The 12906-nt window shown below is 38.5% G+C and overlaps 1 long non-coding RNA gene across 1 annotated transcript; it reads right to left on the bottom strand.

Annotated features, from left to right (window-relative positions):
• Positions 1–654: 654 nt before the first annotated feature.
• On the bottom strand, positions 655–3299 carry LOC134807203 (uncharacterized). The gene is made up of 3 exons (XR_010147011.1): positions 3193–3299; positions 2958–3086; positions 655–2058 (listed from the first exon to the last, which is right to left on the bottom strand). It is a non-coding gene; the product is annotated as an uncharacterized LOC134807203 (long non-coding RNA).
• Positions 3300–12906: the final 9607 nt, after the last annotated feature.

Genomic DNA, 12906 nt, shown 5'->3' with positions numbered 1-12906 from the left:
TATTGTCTATGTACAGGTTCAATTGGCTCTGAGTCCTGAGAAATAATACATAAATGCATAATAATGTCAGTCACCTCTGGACCCTAGAAATACCCCATGTGAAATTATTTTTCCACTTAAAACCTGTAAGAAACCTATTCTCTAGGAGCTTGTTAAAAGGACCCTAGATCATAATGAAAACATGGGAGAATTATTTCTAGCAGTAGGAAAAACTGATGTTTACTCATTACCAGAATATATTTGAATGAAATTAGTGGTGAATGCTTAACCAAGAAAGCCATTTAATAACTACCTCTGGAAAGTTTCATTCAATGTGAAGAACTCAGCATAAGCTATACCCTCACCTACTCTAAGGCCCCAGAATGCTAAAAATAACATTTTTAAAAGCATATTATTTCTAGAATACAAGAATGAGGAATTTCAATAGGTGAGAAATATAGAAACCGCCTAAAATGATACAAATGGAAAAGCAATGGGTTGATTACAGTTCCAATAACATGAGAGTATCTTGTGTTACATTTACTCCTCTTTAATAAACTGTAAAACTCTGGGAAAATGGTAAAAATACTGTTTGAAGGCACTAGAGAATGATAAAAATCAGGCAAAAGCTGGAGACCATTTGACCATTTGACCTTTGAAGAGAGGAAGTGGCACTGGGTATGTTACAGATTTTATTTTAGGGTTACTTCACATCATTGTGTGGTATGTGATTGCTGAAACTCAGGTAAAAAGCTGCAGGCTGGTTGGTTTGGTATGCTAGAGCAGGGGTGCCAGCCCCCCAGCTGCCATGGACCAGTACCAGTCTGTGGCTTGTGAGGAACCTGGGCGCACAGCAGGAGGTGAGCAGCTAAGGAGCATTACCGCCTAAGCTCTGCCTCCTGCAGATTAACAGAGCATTGGAGTCTCAGAGGAGTGCGAACCCTGTTCTGAACTGTGCATGTGAGGGACCTAGGTTACGCACTGCTTGTGAGAATCTAATGCCTGATGATCTGAAGTGGAACAGTTTCACCCAGAAACCACACACACACACACACACACACACCGCCTCTGCCTCCGCCTCCACCTCCAGTCCATGGAAAAATTGTCTTCCGTGACACCAGTCCCTGGTGCCAAAAAGCTTGGGGACCACTGTGTTAGAGGACAGAGACTGCAGCTGACAAAGTATCTGGAAATTGAGAGACTAGTCCTGAAAAGGGGAAAGCCACATTGGGTTGGCTCCACAATTTACCTGTGAACTCCTCTCACATCGTGGCTGACCCTGAATTTCACATATATCCAAAGAACGTAGAAGAGAGCAATAAGTACATATCTGAAAAAGCTGAGTGGAAATTTCAGCTGTTCTCTACCACAGGTTAAAAAAAAAAAAAGAATTCAGAGCTTGGATACTACCATTAGACAAGTGGTAGTCACCTTGGGTTTTCCACTGAAACCCCAGACGGGGTAAGCTTTAGGAGTAGAGGCTAGGTCCCAGGACTAAAGACTGACCATAGAATTAAGGGGAAATCTGAAGGAAGAAAAAAAAAAAAAAAACCTAAAAGTGTAAACCACAGAATGCACAACTTCATTGTGATCAGTCGATAATTTAAGTACTTATTAAAATAAAAATAAATGCACTTCAGAGGAAGATAACTGAAGCCAGAGTCCACAGTGCATCATACATTCAAAATGTCTAGTAGACAATCAAAATTTACCAAGAGCGTAATGAAATGGGGCAATGTTAAGCAAGATTCAGAGAAAGAGCAATCAATTTTAAAAATGTCAATATATCACATGTGTTAAATTAACAGAAAAAGAGTGATTTCAAAGTGAAAATCAACAGATTAATTATTTGTAAAGAAACAAATGAAAATTCTAGGATCTCAAATTAAAACATATAAATTGAAAAATGGACCAATGGTCTTTACAGACAATTGGAGAGCTAAAGAAAATCAGAGTCAATGATAACGAAAACAGATCAATAGAAATTACCCAATCTGAAAAACATAAAAAAGACACGAACAAGACTTCAGTAACTTGTGAGGCAATATCCAGTGTTTCAGTATCGGTATAATGGGACTCCTAGAAGGAGAGGAGAGAAAAAAGTAGTGGATTATTTATTTATATTAATAGTTATGATCATTATCACTAATATTTACTGGACACTCACCATGTTCTCCACATTATGCTAAGCCCTTTCACATAGCTTATCAGATTTAGTTCTCTTATCAACTCCGTAACTTAGGTATTAGTAAGCAACCAATTTTAAAGATGTGCAAAGGGAGACTCAGAAAACTTCACTGGCTTTCCCAGGTTTCCATATGAAAGATAAATCTAAATATTGCCACACAGGTATGAAGTCTTTCTGATATGTGTGCTTCTGTTCTGATCACCTCTTACCTCCCATTACTAAGTCAGAGTTGTATGATGTATCTGAAGTATTCTAAACCTATCCCTACCCTTGTGTTAATGGGAGATGATGCTATTCTTCATCCTCTGCTGACAAACTGGAAAGGAAGTGTTCCAGGCATCACTATGTCTCATAGCAATATTTTACAGATTTTTGAAAAAGGTGTAATGTTTCCAAAATGACTGATAAATACTAGGAGAAAATTTTTTTAGACTTACTGAAAGCTAGCATATAATCTAACCAGTGATACCTTGGAGCTAGCTCTCATCAGCTTGCAAGAATCTACAGTATACATCTCTTCCCAGGACTATGTTCAGTGACCTCAAGCTGGTAGCTCAAAGTTGGCATAGGAGAATGTTTATGGAGACTAGAAAACACTGTAAATCAGAGCTTTACCCTCATCTCCCTCTTGACACACACACACACACACACACACACACACACACCATCCAGTTGGCAAATATTTGGCAGTCAGCATACCACTGACATTTACCATTGAATGCTACCTCAGTATCTTGATATAATGTTGTATTTTTTAATGAACACACAAAACATCAAAGGTAAAATTTACCTTCATATGAAGCATGAATCTAGGACACATGATATCATCAATGTTTCATCTCTCTGTACGTGGGCTCCACTTTCTTCTTTGCATTGGCCTCATTCTCAGACAGGCTGTCCCATTGTGATGAAAAGATGGCTGTGGAAATTATAGAAGGCAAAGAAAAAAAGAACCTCCTTTTTTTGGTCTTTCCAACCATATCCTAAGATTAGTTTTATTGGTTCCAATTTATTCCTCTATCTACCTATGCATCCAACTTTGTGGTCAAAAAAGAGGTTCAGGGCTAAATCAGATGCCTCCTTTGGAGCTGGAGGTAGACTCATCTCCACCCAAAGCACACATTGTGAGATTAGGGAAGTTCTAGCTCCTCAGAGGGAAATGAGGGTATTTTTTATTAAGGAAGGGGGATTCCAAGTTGCATGGCTAAAATGATAACAGACATTCACTAAACTGAGCAAGTATGCAAATATGCTAGGTTAAACCAGTGTGTAAAATAGGAATCACACTGATTTTTAGACCAACACATGGAATAAGGCTGGTAATACCTTTCCCAGATTATGGGGATTTTCAGCCGTGCTACAATAGGTTGGTCTTTTATGCCCACTGAAGTCCTCTCATAAAATGAAGACCTTCCTTGCCACTGAGCTATATTTAGCTAGGATCTCAACCAAATTCCTTAGCACTAAATCTTGTCCACATCGTGCCTTAGAGACTCTCTGTGCTACCTAGCACAGTCTCAGAGCAGTGTGAATGAATGACACTGACCTGGTTAAAGGATTTAAAAAAAAAAAAAAAAAAAAAGGAGGGCAAAATCTTTATTTTGCCAGTATTGTAAGAGTATAAGGAAAAGAACATGAGTTTAATCTTCTGTGGGTTTTTCAAGTGATCTGGGATTTAGCATAAGAAATATTAAATGCAATCTGAAACCTTGAAAAAGAATGTGATTTTATGTTTTAGTCTTATTTAAAATGAATGAGGCTGCCAGTTCCCATTTCAGCAACTATATTTTATAAAGCTATGCTTTGTAGGTTGATCCTGCTGCACACACAGATTACCAGAGAGGTACCGTCTGGTTTTGCAGAGTGGGGGAGCAGCCCCTTGAGACATAGCTAAAGCAAGAAGCAGAGAAAGGTAAATCTCTGGCTTTCCACTTATTTTCCCCCTTTTCACTTCCCCCTGCTCTTTGAATAGGGTTGCCTTGCTTTACGAATGCTTTATTCTGCCTTGGATATGGTTTTCATTTTTGTTTGCTCAAAGTGAAGCCTGTCCACACATTTCCAGATCAAAGTCTTATGTGGGGAGAAGGGACTCTGTTGCTCAAATGCCTGGTCAAATTTCACCGTTATGGAAAGGCTTGTGTGTTCACCGTGCTGGATCAAGAGATCGCCTTTTCACTAAAGCATAACGATCTACTTTGAAGTTTAGGATCTCAACCCTTGTCCTGACTACTTTCATAAGCACCTACATGAGTTTGTATATACCTCTATCTTCAATACACCCTCTCAATCCTTCATTAACATAAACCCCTGTGTTTACTAACACCTCACATCTATTCATGTTGTTCCCTCCTGCCACCATAAAAATCCCCCTTCTCTTTTATCCATCCATGTAAAGATTGAACATATTTTAAGACCTACTTTAAATCATATCACTTCTTTTCCAAATTGTTCCCATTATGCTTCCTTGGCCCATTCCCAAAACCCTACAGCAATTATTATTAGCAAAATTCATTCTCATATTTAATCACGGAAGTTCTTATTTTCTTACATAGTTCTCATCTTTTACATTTTCAGAGCCAAGGAAACCTGCATACTTCTAAAGAGCTTGACCTACAGCTTTGTATTCCTCATATGTCTAAATTTACAGTAACACTTGTTGCTGGAGTGATGCCAATTCTCTCTTCATCTCTATGCCTAGTTCAGAGGCTATCACATTTCTCCGAACATGGATTACTTAATTCTCAAACTTCAGTGTATTTCAATAATCTAGAGGGTTTGAAGGAAAAAAGGAGAGAAAGACACTTTCCTGGGATCCACTCCTGAGGATATAATTTAAAAGGTCTTGGATAAGTTTAGAAATTTCACTTTTCTTTTATACAATTAAGAACAATGATTCTGTACCAGATGAGGCAAGACCAAACTCTGGAAAATGTTTATGAGGAAGTACAGATTCTTTCGGGGTGTTTCTGAGGCATGAGTAAATGCTATCTTAAAAAACAAGAACATTCCTGCTCTCCACACAGCCACACTGCCCCCAACATTCTAAGCATTTAAAAAATGGTAGGACAGGAAAGAGAAGAGATTGTTACTGAGAATGTGAAGTTTGAAGACTGTCTCTGGCCTGGAGATGCGGAGTAGCCCAAGTTTCTCTCATAAGTTAATTTTCCAGATTCAACAGAGGGAAGCCATACACAAAGCCGATACATTGTATAAGACTCTTAGGATTTGCAAAGGCCACGAGGTAGAGTCCCAGGCTACTCATTTACCTAACAAATCTTGTAATTTGATTCTCTCAATTTTTTATTACTTACCAATTGTTTTTAAATAGACATAAAAGCATCTGATCCTACTCACAACCCAACCTTTGTATATTATTGAAGTGTCATGTCACACAGAGCCTTTTTCCTGTTCACCACATAAGAAGCTTTGGGGACAGGGCAGGTTGAGGCAAGATGTTGAGATGTTTCCACTGCTCATCTAGAACCAGTTGGTATCCCCAGCAGGGACTTCATTTATGAAGCTCCAGAAACTGTAGCTAAGGACACACATGAAACATAGATGTGTAGCAGAATTGCACAATAGAAACTGTTTCATTTTCGGTCCAGGAGATATGAGTTCTGGTACCCAGTCTGTACAAAATAAAGATAGCTAATTTTATTAAGCCCTTGGCTAAAAGTTTCTATTCCATTCATTTTCTGCCTTGAGCTTCCCAACAATGTTACATTGTCCATTTTGCAGAGAAAGAAATCATGTTTCAGAAAAATTAAATGACTTGCCTAATGTTGCACAGCTTGTAAGTGGTAAACTGGAGATTTCAAGCAGACAGGCTTATTACTCCAAATCACTCTAAACTACTCCAAACCACTAAAATGCTGTGCACTGCTTCACATGTTAAGAACCTCAGATAACTTCATGTGTATACCTCTATAATACATGGGTATGTATATGCCAATTCTGGGTATTGCATAGTATTAAACTACAGTTCAAGTAAAAAACATACATATAAGAGAGAGGCAAGGTACAATTAACTGTCTACAATATCTAGACAGGTGATGTGGAGCATGTAATTCTGTCAAAATGGGTATGTACCATTTAGCTCCAGCCCACTGTTACTACTTGAGAATGCTACCCTAAAACTGCAAGCTCTTTCAATGTTTCTTTTCCAGAGTAGTATGTGAAATCTTTGACTTTTAATTGTTAGCTTTATGTATATATATATGGCTATAATAAATTAAAACAACATGTCTGCAGACTGTTAGCCTGAATTCTATGCATTATACAAATGCAATATCTTAATATAAGGAGCCTTTTGCAGCAGGAGATAGGAGGAAACCACTTAGTCCACCAGGATGTCCATGTCTTGTCTCTAAAATGGATCTAAGAGGTAGGAAGTTGCACCATGTGAGTCTTAAGGTTTTCAACCCTACCTACTTCTACATTTTCAGATTCTCATACGAAAAATCACAGTGTTGATGTTAAAAAACCTACGTTATGATTGAGAATATAGAAATCATATAGGCAAAAAAGACCTAAAATTCCTTTTGCAAAAGCTTACAGGCAAGAATATATTTCCGACATGTTTGTGGAAGAAGTGACTGAAATAAGACATTGAAAATACTTTAAAGAGGGACAGTTATCAGAAAAGTATAAAGATAAGGCCACTGAAACTCTAGCAATGAAATAGCATTTGGTAAAATCTAGTAAACAAGAAACTGGGATTCCAGGACAGGGGCTTTATCGGGATACATTAGACACGTGGGAGAAAAGATGTAGGAAAATAAGTCTTTTCATATAACTGGAGCGTTTTCAAACAGAAAAAAAAAAAGTGGTTAAATTTGTTCATTCATAGCCCCCATGGTTAGAATTGGCTTTAATGAATGGACAATACTGATGACAGCTTTTATGTGTGTAGAAGGAAGAACTGTGCAAATCTGTCACATGAGGACACGCCTGTTCCTGGAGACAGTCAGTTCACTATCACTGAAAAGAAGCTAGAACAACCAATAACAGGGCCATTGAGAGGAAGATTTGAGCATTGGAAGAAGGAGTAAATGATGTACTGGCTTACAAACCTGACTGCTCATCAGAATCATCTAAGACAATTTTAAAACATGAAAGCAGGAGACAGTCTGATTCACTAGGTCTACGGGAAGGCTGAGCACCAGTGTTTGGAGCAAGAAATCCCTGGTTATTCTGTTGCAGGCACCTGCCAGTGGAATCTATGGACTCAGTTCTCCTTAAGGCCTCTTTCAGGTTTAAAATTCTCTAACCTAGCTTTAAATATGTTTACCTTGTATTGAGCAGACATGTTGTGGGATGCAAGGTGCTATTTGTATTTCATTCATTACCTTTTCTAATGCTTATTCCATTCGATGGGCTTGTCCCTTTTATAAATGAGTAAAGTGATACTTTGTAAGGTTATGGTGATGAAATAGAAACATGAATACACATACAGCCCAATCCACATTACGTTGTGCCCGAAGGAGAGAGTTGTGCCTGGAATCAAGGGATTAGGGAAGTCAGAAAAGAAGTGCCACTAGAAAGATGGTAACACCTGTGCCAGTTTTATGAGCAATGGCTCCTATAAAGTCTTCTATCCCCAATAGAGCAATTAATTACCAGTCATTCAACTCATCCCTGAATCCTGAAGTGCCTTCTGTAGTATGTAAGTATGAATAATTCAAGGAAGAGGTATAATGGAAAGGGGAGATACAAGAGAAAAACCTGGGAAAAATATTTTTCCAGAAGGGATGATATTTATCCAATTAATTCTTGGCTTCCTGCCAATATTTAGTGCATAGCTGTACATAGAGCCACCCAGAATTTTCTCAAGAGGAGTTGGTTGGGCAGGAAACTATGGTAAATGTGTAAAGCAAACCTAATAATACAAACACCGTCAGTGTGACCAGTTTCAGAAAGGGGGCAGTGCCTGTATTATTATACATTTCAATTTCCAATGCCTTAGTTGCAGAAAGACAGCATAGGTACTTTGTGATGATCAGGTAACCTTATTCACCTCTTTAGCATCCTTTTTCTCTCCAGGTTAGGAAAATAGAATTTTTTTTTTTTCAATCCAAAGCCAACCAGATTTGCTAAATAACATCTGACTAAGTAAAGGTCTCAGGTCTTAGATCTCTTTCTTCATTAACAAGTCAACATCCAGCATTGTTGCTTCCAGCTTTTAAAAAAATCAAACAAAGATGCTTGCAGATGTCATCAGCAGGGCCAGTGAGGCATGCATTACATTTCCAGAATCATAAATAACAAAGGCAGGAGCCTTTACTTAGTGCGTATGCCTGTGTGTGTATCTTCATATAATAATATGATGAGATTTCACGTTTTAAAACAACCCTATTTATACTAGAGGTGAGGACCTTTCCAGAAATAACAAAAGGGAACTTGGACTGTACATTACCACTTACTCAGGTGTTACGTGTTCTTCTGTAATAAGATGATTAATGACAAAGTAAGTTAATTGGCCTCTGAAATGCCGTTCTCTCTGTATCCATGACTTGCGCTATGTTGACATACTCTTGTGGTGTGGTAGGAGTTATTAAGAAATTGTTTTAGGCAGATAGAGAGGAAAGGGGGTACATGGAAGGTTTTTTTGCAGCTCCAAAAAATGTGTCTTGTCTAGCATGAAAGTCCTGGTTCTTAGACCCAGGCTGGCAACCTTTAATACGCAAATGCAAGCCGTTAGAAACCGGGTCCACCCAACATGGTAATTCCCACTGTTGCTCTCTTGCCCTTGCCCCCACATGTGCCTGACAGCATGGCTGCCCCCACATATCCCTACATGTGTAGAACATTATGGTGCCCTGTATTTGCATATTAAAGGCCTGGGATGGGAGGGCTAGGTTTTTCATGGTCTATGTAAACGACATGTGTGGTCAAACTAATCCCCTGAGCCCTATGCAAATCAGACACCATCTCCTCCAGCCTTTGCATAGAACTGGCTGGTATCCTCCGAATTCGGGGTCTCCTCTGTAGGATTTGGAGCCCCCCTCCCTCTGTCTCTGTACTGGGGAGCTTCTTCCTTCTACCTTCTCCCCTTTTGCCTATTAAACTCTCCTCTCCTTAAAACCACTCCACGTGTATCCGTGTCATTTTATCTAATTCAACTCGAAACAGAGAACCTGGCGTTCCTCCCTTCATCAAAGCCATATCAGTGGCACAAAATATCTGTGACCTCTAAAGAGAGAATACCTTCAAATCTGAAGGGTTTAGAAAGAAATTAGATGGAAGACCAAGTATGAGGCTCTTTATAGTGGGACAGTAAGACTACATAGTAATAGATATCTACGCAGCTTGCTTCAGAGATAAGAGCTGGACCTTAATCATGTCCAGTAAAGAGCACATACTCTGTGAGTGTTTGATAAACTGATATGCATTCGAAATTTGATTGGACGTAAGAGTTAAAAATGATTATTGGGTATAACACCTACCTCAGGGGTAGGCAAACTACTTCCCAGGGGCTGCCTATTTTTGTAAATAAAGTTTTATTGGAAGATAACCATACCTTATATAACCTTTGTTTACATAATAACTATAGCTATTTTTGTGCCACAGTGGCAGAGTTTGAGTCATCACAACTGAGACCATATGGCTCCTGTCCTACATGATTGGAATGGTGTTGGTGGGAAACACAGAGGAAGTATATGTTTGGGGTGGGTAGAAAGTAATGAGTTTGATTTGACCAGTTGGTTTCCTCAATAGCTACTATTGCTGTAAGAAACAATGCATATAAAAGAGGAAAGAAAAGTATAAATTATGTTGTCAGTATTATGTAATATAAAATAATGTCTCTAAATTTAAGAAATATTGTGGGGTTTTTTTTAACACTAGACTTTTTAGTAAAGTATGATCTGAAAATCCTGCCACGTAGTCTGGAAGTAAGGAATAAATAACACCCAAAAATATGAAAGAAAAAGAATAATTATTAATATCAATTTTTAAAAGATCTTGAAACTGTTTTATGAAGAACTTTATTTATTTATTTATTTTTTTGGATGAAGTTTTGTTCTTGTTGCCCAGGCCGGAGTGCAATGGCCCAATCTCGGCTCAACGCAACCTCCGCCTCCTGGGTTCAAGTGATTCTCCTGCCTCGGCCTCCCATGTAGCTGGGATTACAGGTATGTGCCACCACACCTGGCTAATTTTTTGTATTTTCAGTAGAGATGGGATTTCTCCATGTTTGTCAGTCTGGTCTCGAACTCCCAACCTCAGGTGATCTGCCTGCCTTGGCCTCCCAAAGTGCTGGGATTACAGGCATGAGCCACCACGCCCGGCCCTTATGAAGAATTTTTTAAAAAGATGTATTAGAATGGTGTATTAGAGAGCAGTTAAGAAATTAAAACTGCACTAGTTATTTCAACAAAGTGAATGTACCACAGGGTTTGTAAGTAAAGGGCAGGCTACGGGTAACAAGAATAATGCAGGAAAGATTGCTGCCTAGGCATTAGAAGTAGAAGACCACACCTAAATGGCTTAAGCCTATGCCAAAGTGGAGCTTAGAGGCATCTTTCCCACCTAACACACTGAGTTTTCTGGGGCCACTTCCTCAAAAAGGGACTATTCGGGCATTTGCTTGTGAACTTAAAGTGACCCATGTCCTATTCTGTTATATATATTGCTAGTTGCCGTACATAGTGTCTCTCTCTGCCTGACTCTTCATTCCTGCCTTGCATGACCCAGGGATGGAAAACTGTCCTCCTGACTCATTGTGCCCTCTCTGCCCAGAATCTCTAAGTAAAAATCTTGCTCTTGTTTCCTATTGTGGTGATGTATTGAATTTGCTCCTTTCATCTGAAAAACCATGAGCTACCCCAGGCCATTGTTTCCATGGCATATCAGGGAGAACACAAGGTTGGATTCCCAGCTCCAGAGAGAAGGCCAGGTAGGAATAAACCGGACATAGGTCAGGAAAGAGTCACAGGGACGTCTGCCAGTATAAACAAGTTTCCAGTGTTTGGGACCCCTGCTCACATTTTGGACAACCAGGTCTTAAGATGTTCACCAGGTATAAGAAGTATCTTGTGAAAGGCACACTGCAAATACCCTGTCCACATCCCATTCATCTTCCATTAGGGCAGAGTTGCTACCTGTGCTAATGCTGGAGCCCCATTGTAGCTGGGGGCTCTTGAAACACTACTCTTCTTTGATATTGGAGGGCAGGATGTTTCTGAAGTCAGCACAGAAGCAGAGAGATTCAAAGTCTTGAAATTATTTGCCTCAACTAAATCTATCTAAGTGTTCCCACCAATTTTCAGAGGGAAAATTTAGAGGTGTTTCAGAACCCCATCCCATCTCTATCAATGCCTTGACTATCACATAATAGACACAGCATGTCTTTGAATTCAACTTATGTTGTAATTCTGCAACCCAAACAATCATATTGTGTAGGGTAATTATCACTAAGGTTATCCTTACAGATATAAGGAGTTAGTTATCCTTACCGATATAAGGAGATATAATATAATTTTACCATAATTTTTTACCATAATTCTTTTACCATAATTTATTTAAGGGGTTTAAGGCCCAGAGCTTGTAATCTTTTTGTGAGCTTTCCAGTAGTTACAAATAGTCATTCTGCTCCCACAACTCTTACAGCTATAATGACAACCACAGTGATAAAGTACATCATTCACTTGATTCCCCAAAGCTCCTGCATCATCACATCAAGTTTACAGTGAGCATTAGTATACCCACCTATATTCTCCCACAACATTTTACTATATGTATTTTATCATGTATCTGTCCATGAGTCCATACTCTATCCATCTCATTTTAATATACTTACATAAATTGCATACATCATTATATTTCATTCTAAATATTTATTAACTAGACTTCAGTATTTGTGTAAAGTGTTTTCCCTCCTTTTTAGGCAAGATCTATATACCATAAACACACTAATGTAAAGTGTACATTGAGTGGGTTTTGACTCAAACCTGTTATAATATTTCACTTGCCTAATTTTTTGCAGATAGATTATAATATACTATTGATTTTTAGATATTATTAGTAATATATTTTGTAGTCTTGCTAAATGCACTTACTAGTTCTAACAGTTGTTCTGCAAGTTTTGTAAGACTGTTCATAAAAATAATTTATTTTTATTTATTTTAATTCTTTTTCTTTATTTATTTCAATGACTGGAACCTCTGCTGTAACATCAAATAAAAGAAGAAAAAGGAGCATTTCTGCCTTGTTCTCAATATTAGGGAGAACGCATTCAACATTTTTCTATTCAGTATGTTAGCTTAACTTTTTCGTAGATGCTCTTTATCATGGATGTTTCCTTCATTACATCAAGAAAATTCCCTTCCAAATTGCTGAAAGTTTTTTTTTTTATTATTATACTTTATGTTTTAGGGTACATGTGCACATTGTGCAGGTTAGTTACATATGTATACATGTGCCACGCTGGTGCGCTGCACCCACTAACTCGTCATCTAGCATTAGGTATATCTCCCAATGCTATCCCTCCCCACTCCCCGCACCCCACCACAGTCTCCAGAGTGTGATATTCCCCTTCCTGTCTCCATGTGATCTCATTGTTCAATTCCCACCTATGAGTGAGAATATGCAGTGTTTGGTTTTTTGTTCTTGCGATAGTTTACTGAGAATGATGATTTCCAATTTCATCCATGTCCCTACAAAGGACGTGAACTCATCATTTTTTATGGCTGCATAGTATTCCATGGTGTATATGTGCCACATTTTCTTAATCCAGTCTA

The sequence above is a fragment of the Pan troglodytes genome, chromosome 8 (assembly GCF_028858775.2).
Source record: "Pan troglodytes isolate AG18354 chromosome 8, NHGRI_mPanTro3-v2.0_pri, whole genome shotgun sequence".
Classification (NCBI taxonomy): Eukaryota; Metazoa; Chordata; class Mammalia; order Primates; family Hominidae; genus Pan; species Pan troglodytes.
The sequence above is the reverse complement of the archived record's forward strand: the minus strand, read 5'-3'. Positions and strand labels throughout refer to the sequence as shown.